General features: G+C 38.9%; 1 protein-coding gene and 1 long non-coding RNA gene across 2 annotated transcripts in view; one reads left to right on the top strand and one right to left on the bottom strand.

Annotated features, from left to right (window-relative positions):
- The window catches only part of LOC110261427 (uncharacterized), a 66,113-nt gene that overhangs the window by 36,620 nt on the left and 15,184 nt on the right, over window positions 1–14,309 (top strand). The gene's annotated exons all lie outside the window — the stretch shown is intronic.
- LOC106510491 (uncharacterized) overlaps window positions 8,441–14,309 on the bottom strand; it is an 883,709-nt gene continuing 877,840 nt past the window's right edge. Inside the window, exon 7 of the mRNA XM_084960197.1 lies at window positions 8,441–10,341. The gene's annotated coding sequence lies outside the window, so the exon portion shown is untranslated. The remainder of the gene's footprint in view (window positions 10,342–14,309) is intronic.

Below are 14,309 nucleotides of genomic sequence, written 5' to 3' on the forward strand. Positions count from 1 at the left end.
TGTGAGTCTTGGAAATGCTTCTACCAAATCTCCTCTGGAAATTGACCTACCAATTTAAAAATGGAGATGTAAACACTTTTGGAAATATTCCTGAAGGAACATCCTCTTGGGGAATCTTTGACTAGAAGGGCATACCAGTTATACCAGTTTAATTCTGTGGATGAACCCTGGAGTACCCCTGAGCTGACCTGACTCTGGAACAAGATGGGAGTGTTTCTGTTGCATTTGACCACCGGATAGAATGAGGGGCATTACATCTTTATTTTTGTTGTCGTTGTTGTCTTTTTAGGGCCGCACCCTTGGCATGTGGAAGTTCCCAGGCTAGGGGTCTAATCAGAGCTGTAGCTGCCGGCTTATACCACAGCCACAGCCACGTGGGATCCAAGCCAAGTCTGTGACCTACAGCACAAATCCAGGGAACGCCAGATCTTTAACCCAATGAGGGAGATCAGGGTTTGAACCCTGCCCGTGTTCTCATGGATACTAGTTGGGTTCATTTCTGCTGAGCCATGACAGGAACTCCCTCTGTTCTATGATTGTCTGAATGCCAACAAAAGTGATGGCTTGGTGGTTGCCATAATAATCGCTGAAAAAATTCCAAAGAGCAGAATTGGGTGGCTTTTATTTAAATTTTTTAAACTTTTTAATTTTTTCAATGTTTAACTATGTTTTTATGTATTTTCATTATACTTTTGCTATTTTAGAAGAGCATAGTCACTTTTTTTTTTTCCCCCAATGCTTTTAAAACTATCAGACCATTGACAGATAAGGGAGTGGACACTGGGAGAAATTATTTGTCTAATGTTTCACAGCCAGTAAAAGACAAGACTCAAACTTAGGTCACCTTCTTCAAGTCTAAGATAGAGAATATGTTTTTCTTCTCTGATAGATAATATGTCCAGGGAGGGGATATAATTATTTATTTATTTAAAAGTTGTGCCCTGTGTAGTTCTAAAGAGTATCAGAAACTATTAAACTATAGATATTAAATAGGGATGTGGGTTATAAAATAGCAAACACTTGAAACTGTTTAAATCAAGGAATTTTTCAAGGATCAGTTCATTCAAGTGCATTTATGCCATGGAATTTGATGCCAGGATTTCAAATAAAGAGGTCGATTAGCATATTTTAAAGATCTCAAAGATATGTTAACTAAGAAAGAGATTGAGTATATGATTTATTGATGTACTAGATTGCTGTGTGTTACTGTTTCTATACATATGCATGAATAGAAGTTGTTTTAATGTTTGACAACAGACTGTAGTTAAATATAACATGCTCAAATTGACCAGAGCTGGGGGTCCAGAAGGTTCAGAGTGGTTAGTTAGCTTTTAGTCCATATTCTCTGTATTATTTGAGTCTTTAAAAATACAGATTCTGAAGTTCCCGTCATGGCGCAGCGGTTAACGAATCCGACTAGGAACCATGAGGTTGTGGGTTCTGTCCCTGCCCTTGCTCAGTGGGTTAAGGATCCCACGTTGCCGTGAGCTGTGGTGTAGGTCACAGACGTGGCTTGGATCCAGCGTTGCTGTGGCTCTGGCGTAGGCCGGCGGCTACAGCTCCGATTAGACCCGTAGCCTGGGACCCTCCATATGCCGCGGGAGCGGCCCTAGAAAAGGCAAAACAAAACAAAAACCAGATTCTTGTTCCTGGTGCAGTTACCTCCCTTTTCAATTACTCTATGCTCTCCCTGATTAAATACTTAATATTTAGTGTATTTTACACATCTTCCATGTCAAAGCCTTCTCTAAACCCAGAACCCTGCACAGAGCATGAGCTGAAAAACATCTTGGAGAAGTTAGGGTTTTCTCTCCCTTGTCTGACGCCTGGGTAATGCCTTCCTAATGAGATTATGGGTATTACCAATGATACCCAAATCTGGCTATGCTTCAGAGTCATCTGCATAGGCTTTTGGGAGCCACCGATGGCTCTGGGAAGTGCTTTAGTAATTTAATTTTCTGGCTGGAAGGACATTTGGAACTGAAGTTTTTTTTTTTTTTTTGGAAACATCTTAAAAATAATTGACTTTTAGTTATCTGAGGGACTTCAGATTATCCCCTTCAGTCATTTAATTTGACACATTAAAACTGAGGTTCAGAGCAGTTAAGTGAATTTTCCAAGGTCACAGAGCAAGTTATTGGAAATCATTGTTCCATGTATCAGGACGTTCTCCTGCCTTGTTAGCTACAATCTAATGAGTACAATTTAATCTTCCTGTGATGCTCAAGGCTTTTAGCTAGGCCTGCAAACATTATGAACATCGGTGATTAGTATATAGGAAAGTGAGCTGAAAGATGGGTTAACATTTGGCTTTTTTTTTTCTTTTAATATTTAAGAGAATGATTACTTTGCCACAACCACTCCTCTTGCCATCTTAAATTTTTCTCCTTAAACAAACAAACAAAACCCTTTCTTATAGTAAAGAGGGTTTGTAATGGGTCACGTTCTGGAAATTTGAAATTCTATTGCTTTTTAATTTAACTTCATAGAATTTAGAGTCTCATTTAGAGTAAAGACCTATAGGAATTTGTGCAGTTCCTTTAGCCATTTTCTCCTTCAGATCCCCTTTTATAGTCTTACAGGAAGCTTTTTTCTTCCAAGACTGTCCCTATTTTAGGCAGCAGAGGTGATCAGGTTTCTAAAGAAGTTCATTGGATCTGAAATGTAACTCTTTACTCTACCTTGGAGTTTCTGCTAGTCAAATAACTCTTGTGATTCTGAAGAATAAGTATCTATGGGAAGGTTCATGTCTTACTCTCCAGTGTAATTGTTCCAGAAAATACAGAAGAAGAAAGAGCAAAGCATATATTTATATATAAACGTTTTCAGAAGTTGAGATTTTTAGCAATATGCAGAAGTTGATATGTAGGTGTATAGCACATATTTATCTTTACAGATACATGCCGTTATTTGCAGAAGTGATCCAAGTTTTTAAAAGCTAGTAAGTGAATTTTACTTTTTTTCAATAGAAGGAAGATGTTTTAAAACAAATGAGTCTTTTAAAATAGCCTCATTTTTGTTGAACTCAAAATGGTTTCTGTGGCAGAACTTTAAATTGTTTGTAAAAAACAAAACAAATAATTTCTCTTTTCTGTTGTTGAATTGAAAAATGAAGGATATATTTGTTCACATGTAGCTCAGAAGATTCATCTGCTAAATCCCAGGTTTGCCGGATGTTGGGCCTATAGCCTCATACCAACTGAAATAAATAGACATTAGGAACCCATATCCATCAAGGCAACTTTTTCTTCATCTAGGAGTCCCACTTCTGTTTAGGCTTTGATTAATCCTCACCTCCCTAGTCCTTCAGGGTTATATGAATGCTATAATTGTAATTATTATGAATGGGCACCTGCTTATGCCTTGTCCTATGTCGTGTGCTATGTGAGACTCTAGGTTGCCACAGGAAAGGCCCCCATCCCTAGGGACATCTGAGAATTATTTGGGTCAAACTGAGGGTGGACATTACGAATGCACATTTTTTTCTTCATCTCTTATACCATGTGGCTTCTGCTTTCCTGATCTCTCTCTTCTTTGCCTGTCAAGAAGAGGTTCTCCTATAGGGCAATGTTTAAAGACAGTTTTAACTTGGAAATAGAATTTAACAGCATTTGCACTGTCTAAATTTTTTGCCCATCAGCAGTTAGCGGACATGAGCCAATTTGAGTGTTTTACTGGTGACAAACTTGATCTAGTAATATAAACACTTTCTACTTAGTCCTTTTAATCTGTCAGTTCAGAGTCTTGGACTGAAACACAGTTTTCACATAAAGGACAGTTGTAGAATAGTTTATGTACGTATACTGCCATGTAAAAAGTTATATTTCAGCTGTCTTTTAGAATTGGACATACATGGTATTTGGTCTAGTTATCAGTGTAGAAAGTCACTTTAAAAATCCCAATGGCAAGTGGACAAGAGATACTCCCCAGAAGATTGATTACCCAGAAATCAAGCAACTAGAAAAACCCACCTGCAAGTAATGGCCTTGGTCTATTTTTCTTTTACCGTGTCCAATTATAAATCACAGCTTTCTAATCAGTGGACAGCAATGAGCAGTTATGCCCAGTGTATAGTGATGATGGGACAAGCAAGTCTCTGGATGAATAATCAGTGATGTTGCTGAAAACCCACAGGCACGACACAGATAGAGTGGCCAGATCTCCAGGGACTGATGGCTGTGATATTCCTGCGGTCTGAAGAGGCTCAGGCTGGTCTGTTTCTTGCCTGTTATATGCTTTAGCATGTAAGGTGTGAACCTCATATGTAAATACAGTCTGTCTTTTATTCTTTAATCCAAAGAACAGAAAGAGGAGAGAGGGAACGGAGACAACTCCTTTAAAAAATAAGATTTTAGATCAGTTCATTTGACTGAGATGCTCTTTTGCAGTTAAAATCTCTGGGAAAGGCATTGCTCAGGAACAGGTCTGCTCCTAGTTATCTCAGGTAAATAATTGGAGTAAGAAAAAAGTGTCCTCCCAGCATCCACCATGAATGAGTCCTCCTCTAAAATCTGTCTTTTACGTTGCCCTGACTGGTGTATATGGTCTTCTTAAGACTCTAGTGTCTCTCTCTCTTTTGTTTTACAAAAGTATAGTTGATTTACAGTGGTGTGCCAATTTCTATGTGCAGCAAAGTGACTCAGTCATACATACATATATATATATATATATGTATATATATATATATATATATATACACATATACACAGACACACAGTCTTTTAAAATATTCTTTTTCATCATCTCCTGGTCTATCCCAGGAGATTGAATATAGTTCCTCATGCTACACAGTAGGGCCTCATTGCTTATTCATTCTAAATGTAATCATTTGTGCCTGCTAACCCCAAATTCCTAGTCCATCCCACTCTCCCTCCCTGCCCCCTTGGCAATTACAAGTCTGTTCCGTATGTCAGACTTGAATCTCTTATTGAACTTTAGAATTTTTCTAGATTCAAGAGGTCGAATTTTCTTCTTCCCCCAAACTCAAAATTCTTGTTTTTGGTTTCTGTCTATTGACTATGCCTTTTTCTTTCCGTCAAAATATCCATGCATATTTAGACCTCATAAGCAATACTCTTTAAGCCCCAGTGATTATAAGAGTGTGCTCCCTATAGAGGATGCTGACTACATATTTACTGAATGGATGAATGAATGTAAATTGACTATGTCACACTTTCAACACTTACCTGGGGAGCACTCCCTTTGTTCCAGGTATAGTTGTAATTGCTGCAGATATGGCAGGGGAAGAGATGCTGAAAGAGACATTAGCCTGGCTTCTGGAAAATCCAGACTGCTTCTCCCTACAAGTCTTAAGTGGATCATCTCTCTCCATGTTCATTTGCCCTTTCCTCCATGACCTGGTGTTGAGATTATGTGGCTTTTGAATATTTTAGAACCAAAGAAGGAGCTACAATTAAGGCCATGATCTGGTTCCCTGCCTATTGGCACCTGCAGACTGAGGCAAGTCTGCCCCTGAAAGGTGGAGTAACTTTTCCAGAATTATACAGCCACGTTTTGGTTTTGGCTCTAGAGTCTTCAGCATTTTGTGACAGATCCTGAGGCTCCTGTCCTTCCTATTTATGTATTTATTTTTCTCTGGAATCTAAGTTCTCATTTCTGATTCTGTGAATGTGTATCAACCACCAGGTCTCTCCTGCTTTTCTTTCATGACTAGACTTACTGAAGCTGTTGTCAAATTAAAAAGCTATATATGCACAACGTAAAAGTTGAAAGTTAAGTTTCATTGGGGGCAAAATTAGGACTATAGCCTGGAAGGCAGTATTTCAGATAGCTCTAAAAAACTGCTCCAGAGAGGCAGTGGGGGTGGGGTGGGAGATGCTAGTATGTATGTAATTTTGGTGAATGGAGGAGGTACATGCCACCAAGCACACGTATTTACAGAAAGTTACTGCCAGTCATGAGGAACATACATCACCATGAAGGATTTTAGTGCTTTTCTAGCTATGAGGAGATAGAAGAATTGGGCTCCTTATATCTTCTCCAGAAAATAGCTAACTACCTGAAGACCTGCTCTACCAGGTTTCCCAGAGCACAGAGCCCCTCACTCCTGATTTCCACCCTGAGCTCCTTTCAGAGGGTTTTGAGGGTCAGCAGCGGTGGTGGCTCATGATTCAATCTAGGTAGAGGCAGATGGCAAGTGCCTGTCTCCAGGTGACACTGTAAACGATGACCTTGCTGAGCTCAGTGTCCCTGTGAGCTCTGTGCCTTTTTTTACTTCCTTCAAGCTAAAGCGATTCAGGGACATATCCCAAGTCTCTTTGTGAAATAGAAACATGAAATTTGTTGTGGACTAGTCCAAGTATGTCATCACTTTCCTCCTTGATTCTAAATGAAAGAAAGACTTTCTAATGTGGAGGCGGAAGGCATCAGCTTTGAAACTACCTCTGCAGTTGGTCATGTGAACTTGAGTAAATCTCTGTATATCTCTGATGTCTTGATGCTCAGATGTATTAAATGGGAAGTGGCTGTCACATTCTGATAGTCATAGTAGTAGTTTTGTAAGAATTAAATGAGATACTTATCACAGGTGTTCACCAAATATACGAGTCCTGTGGTTATTATTGTTTTTATATCTTTTAAACCTAAATACATGCATTGATCTACCGCTTGTGCTTCTGATAATTGCATATTCAATCTTGGAAAACAAAAATGACCTGTATACTCTGTCAGTTTCATTAAACTGAATCTGAGTCTTGGCTTCGTTCCCCACCAGGGCAGCATTAATTAGGCTTCTGGTCCACACTCCTATCATATCACATATTCCCCCAGTATACCTGGTACACGTCTATCATGCTGCTTGTCTCTTGTAACAATAGATGAGAAACAGTGATTACCTATAGCATACTTTACATATAGAATACTTTATATGGTTATTCTCTTCTGCAATAGTGATAACTTCTGAAAGCAGCAGTCATTCTCTTTGTCTCTTTAGCACCATTTATTTGGCATAGTTTTGAGCTTATAGTAACTGCTGAATAAATCCTTATTGATCAGTAAGTGAATTGTTGCCTGTTTCCTAGGATGGCATTAACAGTTTGAGACTCTGGCTTGGAATGTTAGAAATAAAACTGACTGTAGTCAGCGTGACTTAGAAGCACTTAAATAGGGGTCAGTATATCTGGGTTTGGTTTGTAGTTCTGTTTACTTCACAGAAATAGGGCAGAACACCTAGATTCTTTAGGTCCCAAATAACTACCCATAGAATAGCAGCATTATACTAGATCAGGGTTAGTGAATATTTTAAAGTATATGCATACACTTGCCTATCTTCATTTCTCTGTTGGGAGTGAATTCCGATCCCCAAAGTAGCTAACTGGGGACGAGTACCATGAAATAGTACTGGCAACTGTCCTGGGAGTGAGAGGGGACAGCAGCCATGCCTGTGCCACATACTGTTCAACCCCAAGGGTTTCTGATTCAGTAATGCTGTATTTCCAGTGTTACACTGTTTCTTTTAAACAGTGATTACAGTTGGACTCAGAGACATCCTATATGTCTTGGACAAAGTTGTGTATGGTGTATGTAAAAATGGAGTTCCATATGTATCAAGGTCAGCATGGAACGTTTCCAGGTAGAAATAGTTTTTTTTTTTTTTTTCTAACGTGGATCAGTTATCTCTACTCTTGCAGCCTGTGTACTGTGAATAAAAAAGAGCATAAACATAATTAGAAATTCTATTAAGACTATCTTAAAACAGGTCCCTTAATTTGAAAACAAAGATAATGAGGGGAAAGTAGGAAGGAAAGGTGCTCAGAATTGGCCAAGTGGAAGTGTTTTAAAATACAGCTTCCTGCAAATTGGCAAGAGGCAGAATCACACATGTAGAGATGGTTCTTCAGAGGTCAGAACTCTTGACTCTGCCATGGGGTTGGATAGCATAGCTGCTTAGTTATGAAGCAGCAGCACCATCTAGAGGTGCACAGCAATCCTGCACGCAAAAGAGACAAAAGAATGGAGCTCATCTATTTAAATGAAGCCATGGCAAAACCATTGCTTCGTTTTTTCAGGATATGTATCTATAACTCCTTACAGAATGCCTGTAAAGGAATTGCTTCCCATTCCCATAAAGAGATGACTGCAGTGTTCATTACTGGGAAATTTTGAGGCTTCACTTTGGAAGCTAAAACTTACCTCTACAACTTCCTTGTTGAGAGGAAGGGCACTGACTTTCCAATCAGTTAATTCATTCCACACATTTTACTGGATACCTGCTGTGCTTCAGACTTTGTGCTACGCACCAGGGATCATAGGCAGGAATATATTCCTGTCGCTTTCTACACTGAGCCTGCATATCCATACCTAACACCTGGATAAATCTTCTGTCTTATCCTTTTCAATGGTTTCTGGGTTTTAGGAGTAGAAATCTTTCAAAGTGTTTATTACATTTCAAAAACAGTTGTTCTGTATAAAACCATCAAGAACTTTTATTGTATTTTATTTTTAAATGATTTTTATTTTTTCCCATTATAGCTGGCTTATGTGTTCTATCAATTTTCCACGGTACAGCAAGGTGACCCGGTCACACGTACATATATACATTCTTTTTCTCACATTATCATGCTCCATCGTAAATGACTAGATAAAGTTCTCAGTGCTATACAGCAGGATCAAGAACTTTTGAAATAAAAGCATAGATTCAAATAAATGTAGAGTGACATGGTACCCTATAGTCTTAGAGTAATTGCTATCAAACTTAGGTGTACAGGAGATACGCTTTCACTTAAAATCCAGGATCCCAGGCTTCTAGCCTCAGGCATTCTAATACTACACATGTGTCGTATGGCCTAGATGATGCCTTAGATTTGAGTATGTTTACCTGGTTTTAAAATCAGGCTTTTGAGGGAAATGTTCAAGTTTTGACTGGCAGGGGAGCTAATACCAGGATTACAAGCCAGAAGTGTCTTTTTAAAATCGTTTCCTCTTTTGTTTAGCTGCCTCTGTTTATTATTTAGACCAGATAATACCTAAGGACCACACCAATACTGTAGTCCAATAGGGCCTTGAGATGAATGTACCAATCTCTTCTCTTTACATCAAATGAACGAACTCTGTTGCAACTTGACCATGTCTACACAATAAATTAGAATAATTTTAAGAGCCTTCTATGAAAATATAGACCTTTAAGTTTACTAGTATCCACGTTTTGATCAAGGTTTTATTTATATAAAAACATACCATCTAAGAAAATTTGTGTAGTGAGTCCCTTGTTAGGTTTAACTGGAAATCCATTATATTAACAAACTCACAGCTGTGAGGCTGTGTGGGTGCAGAGAAGCTGAAAATTAGAAACTTGAGTGGATTTCAATACCTAATTCCACACCAAACATAGGCAAATTACAGCTGGGGAAAAAAAAAATCCTTCTAAGTTGAAGGCAATTTAGCTTTCACTCTTTCTCATTTTGGCAGCTCATGTTTTGAAAGATGCCCAACTGTAAATCTGTGGGATTTAAAGAACTGAGCTTTTCGAAAGAAACTTGTCAAACCTCTGTGATAATAAATATCTTTCATGTGTTTCCTCTACTCTGCTCCTCCTTTTATTCTCATGGAAAAAGGCGCCCTTTGTATCTCAGTTGAACCATTAAACTAGCCTAGCAGTGAATTACCCTGAGGACATCCTCAATCCCCAGACTCCCCAAATATAATTTCCATAGCTCCACCAAGGAGATCAGTCTACACTGTCAGTATGGTTGTGCCACTTACAGAAAATCTTTCAATACCACTCCACTCCTAACAGTACAGAACAGACTTCAAACTGGTAGCACTCCTTTGTGATTTGACCTCATGTCTAGTTCCAAATCGTACCTCAAACTAATTTCAGATATGTCGAATTCCCCAACTCCATAACTTTGCACCAGATGATTTATCCTGCTGGATTGCCATTTGTGATTATTGCCAGGATACTTCAGCTCAGCCAGTATCTCCTCTGGAAAAGCTTTTTCAACTCGGGCTGTGTGGGGTATCTCTTCTGGGGTTTTTTAGAAACCTATGCATTCTGCCATGAGAGCAGCAGAGCAGACAAGAAGGGGAAATAAGATGAGGGATTTAACTTCACAGTCTTAAAAAAGCATGGGATTTACAATTCTTACTGTAATTGTCATAAGAACGCGAGTTCCGAATTCCCATTCTAGAGCAGTGGAAATGAATCCACCTAGTATCCATGAGGAGGCAGGTTCCATCCCTGGCCTCTCTCAGTGGTTGAGGATCCGGCGTTGGTGTGAACTGTGGTATGTGTCACAGATGTGGCTCAGATCCTGTGTTGCTGTGGCTCTGACATAGGCCGGCAGCTTCAGCTCTGAGTCGATGCCTGGGAACTTTGATATGCTGTACATGAAAGAAGAAGAAAAAAAAAGAATGTGAATTCTGCAGAGGCAGAGAATACAATTAATTCTGTATTCTCTAACTTAATCTCCATGATCACATGTTTAATACATTCATGAATACTCTGGTTTCCCTCTGTTTACCAAGTACTAATAATCTTGAAACAATGGAGGTGATTTTCTGTAAGGTCATGCTTGTTAATTCAATAATGTGATCTGTGACTCTTACCTATAGTTATTCTTAAAAAATGGAATTCTAGAACTACATGTTTGGCGGGGGGGGGGAATCTTAGGGAAATACTGAAACTAGAATGGATGGAAGATACTCTAGTTTGAAAGAAATATTAGAAAACCGTAGAATTAGAACTATGTTTATTAGTCATTCTTGAATTTTTAAAACTGAAAAATAATTTGGAACTGCAAAGAAAGCAGTGCCTTGCTGATGGCATCGACGTTGACTAGTTAGAATACTTGACTATTCTGGGTTATCAAAACTAGTCATAATAGGGAATTCCCATTGTGGCTTAGTGTGTTAAGAACCTGACTAGTAGCCATAAGGATGCAGGTTTGATCCCTGGCCTCGCTCAGTGGGCTAAGGATCCTGAGTTGCTGTGTCTGTGGCATAGGCTGGCAGCTGCAGCTATGATTGGACCCCTACCCTGGGAACTTCCATATGCCACATGTGCAGCCCTAAAGAGCAAAACAACAACAACCCCCCAAAACCAGTCATAATATTGTTATAGCTATTTAAATACATTTATGATAGATAGAGCTACCATTCATTAGTTAAATAAGCCCTGGCATGGGAGTTCCCATTGTGCCTCAGTTGTAATGAATCTGACTAGTATGCATGTGGATGTGGCTTCGATCCCTGGCCTCATTTACTGGGTTAAGGATCTGGCGTTGCCGTGATCTGTGGTGTAGGCTGGCAGCTGTAGCTCCAGTTTGACCCGTAGCCTGTGAACCTCCATATGCCCTGGGTGTGGCCCTAAAAAGCAAAAAAAAAAAAAGTCCAAATGCTTCTCATTTTTAATTCTCCAGAGTCCATTCTATTGTAATAATATGGATATGGGAAAATCTTTGAATAACAGAGATTTTAACGGCAGCTTATGTTATAAAACATTTTAATTTATGAATTGAAAACAAAAGTTAATGGTGAATTAAATAATTATCAATTCTCAGGTTAGAAATCTATAAAGTTATTAGACTCTTGTCTATGAAAAGTTTGTCATAAAATGGCCAAACACTAAATTGGAGGAAAGCAGACAAATTACAGAAGTATCTTAATTTTAAAAGAATAGAATATAGAAGCACACAAATATAAAAAAATTAGAGTAAGCACAGCCAATTTATAAAATAAAACAAAGTATTGAAAAATATAACTATGGTAACTTATGGGTCTTTTGACAAAGAGAGATTTTACTTTCCTTCTGGAATTTTCCCCACATTTTCTACATTGAACATTCGTTACGCTTAAAATGAATGAAAGGGAAAAAAGAAAATGTGATTCTGAAGCTAAGATACAGAGTGGTAGGGCTTTAGACATTTTGCTATTGTAGAACATTCAAATTAACTTCACATTTGGTTTTTGTGACCAAGAACCTATAAGGATTTTAAGATCTCTCTCTACCTACCTACATATGACGCCTGTGTATCTGTTTCTAGCTATCCTCCTTATACCTGTCTTCCTGAAACATTCATGAGCCACTGACTAGGCCATTTCTTAACACATTAATTATTTTCTTGGACTGATGAATGGCCTTGCTTGTTAGTTGTTCTTAGAGCTCATTGAGGATGTATCATATCTCAGAGGAAAGTACCTGAACTCTCTACTCAGGCACCCAGACTTAAATTTATCTTTGCCATTTTTTAAAATGTCTTTTTGAAACTCGTTTCATCTCACACAGCTAGAATTTTATCAGATAAAAAGGAGGTAATGTGTCAGACTTCCTAGTATTATAAAGAAGATAGGGTATAAAGGGGTGGCGGGGGGAGTGGACACAGGTAAAAGTGCCTGGCATAGAGGAAAATCTTCTGTCAATCGATGAAAATTATATACCTTTGCTCACTAGGCCCAGTGTATATGGGATCCAGGGTATATTTTCTGTAACCAGGGAGAGAGCAGGTGTTAAATAGAAACAACTTAACCATGTTCCAGATTCTGATTCTTAGGGGACATTTTGATATTCTTCTTCTTCCTTTATTTTATACCCCCTTCTTATGGTAATCTGGTCGTGGATACATGAATGGAATTATTTGAGGACTTTTCCTTCTGCTTTTGGTATGATAGCAATATCAGGAAGTATCTTTCAGAATCTCACAAAGAAAAGAGATATACATCAATATGAGTGAAAAGTTGAGAGATATACTTTGTGAGTGTGAATTCAGAGAACTTGAAATGATCCTATATTCATCTTTTATTTCCATCGTCATAGAAACATTATGGGGAAAACAGGAAGGGTTTAGGTGCACATTTTAACAATGGGAAAACTGTGTCTAATTGATTCACTGAAGGCTCACAAATCAGCCATGGTGGTTGTGGCGCCTATGAGAAGTCATGATTGTATAGTCATAGTGATGGTGTGACTATAACCAGAAACGAGTGCTCACTCTTTGCTAAGCCTTGTCCCAACTTTTAACTCAATTTATACAACAACTGTTTCATGTGTTACTATTACCTCCATGGTGCCAGGGGCTAACCCAAAGCACAGAATGATTGTGGGAAATACTCAAAACTATCTAGCTAATAAATAATAAGAGCAAGACTCAGAGCCAGGCGTTTTGCTCTTACAGCTTCTGATGTGTCACCCCTCCAGAAATGACAGGCTTAGAATAAAATTTCAATCTAAGATACAGTGGAATGTCGCAGTGAAATGAAACTGCAAAGAAGTTATCTTAATGGATACGAGTGTGCCCTCTGGAGTCAGACCACACAGGTTTGCAATCAAAGGGCTACTTAAGTATGATTCTGGACAAATGGGACTATTTATTGGAACTTTAGTTTCCTCATCTGTGAACTAGTGATGAAAATAGCACCTACTGTGTAAGGATGAGTGAAGATTAGCTGATGTTACCCACATTAAGGGTTGACCTGAGTGATTAGTGTGTTTCAGTAAATACCATCATGCTAAGCCTAACACAAATATTGACTTGAGGCTGCAAGCACATGTGCTTATTGTTTTGTTTTCCATTCTCATCAAAGCATATAGACAGTGGTAAGTACAAAATAAATGGGTGTTCAAATGTCTTCAGTTGGTGGAGAAACTATTCTTGCAGTGGTGGCAGAATGAATTGTTATTGTCAGAGAATAGTCAGTGAAGGCTATTTGTAGAGGCCTGTAGACAAATAATCAAATAATGACTTCTGGAAGGGAGCAGTCACTTAAGTCTGGACTGTCTTAGGTTTGGAATCCTGTGGCATCGTTCTGTGGCATTCTGTAATTCCCCTATCAGAGCCTTTATCCCACTTGAACGTAACTGCTTAGTTTCCATCTTCATCGTTAGGCACTACATACAGTTACTGGCTTACATATTCCCTGAAAGCAAGCCGACCCTTCCTAAGAATTTACCAAATAGATGAAAGACATACATGCCAGTGGATTAGTACAGCCTGCAATGAGAAGTGCCAGTGAGACTTTGTATGGACTCTATTGGATCAGGAGCCACAGAAGCACATGGAAAGCCTGCCCAACACAGCACCTGGTGTTCATTAGAGGCTTCCTAGAGCAAGTGACTCTTAGTTGAATTTTGAAAGAGAGAAAAGAGAGGTTTGGAAGATACTGCAGGTGGAAAAGGGACCGTGAAACTTGGTGAAGAATGGAGGATCCAGAGTCTCGTGTCAGCCTGCATGTCTGTGGCTTTAGTGTGAAGTCCATAGCAGAAAAACACCCAGAGGCAGGATGTGCAGCTGAGGAAGAGGGGTAGGCACAGGGCAGCCCACGAGGAACCAGAGAGTCTGTATCAGCAGAAAAAG

This window comes from Sus scrofa, chromosome 6 (genome assembly GCF_054392235.1).
Source record: "Sus scrofa isolate SSC_HxYL_T2T_F1_AM1 chromosome 6, Sscrofa_HxYL_maternal_Yorkshire_Landrace_v2.0, whole genome shotgun sequence".
NCBI classification, from domain to species: domain Eukaryota; kingdom Metazoa; phylum Chordata; class Mammalia; order Artiodactyla; family Suidae; genus Sus; species Sus scrofa.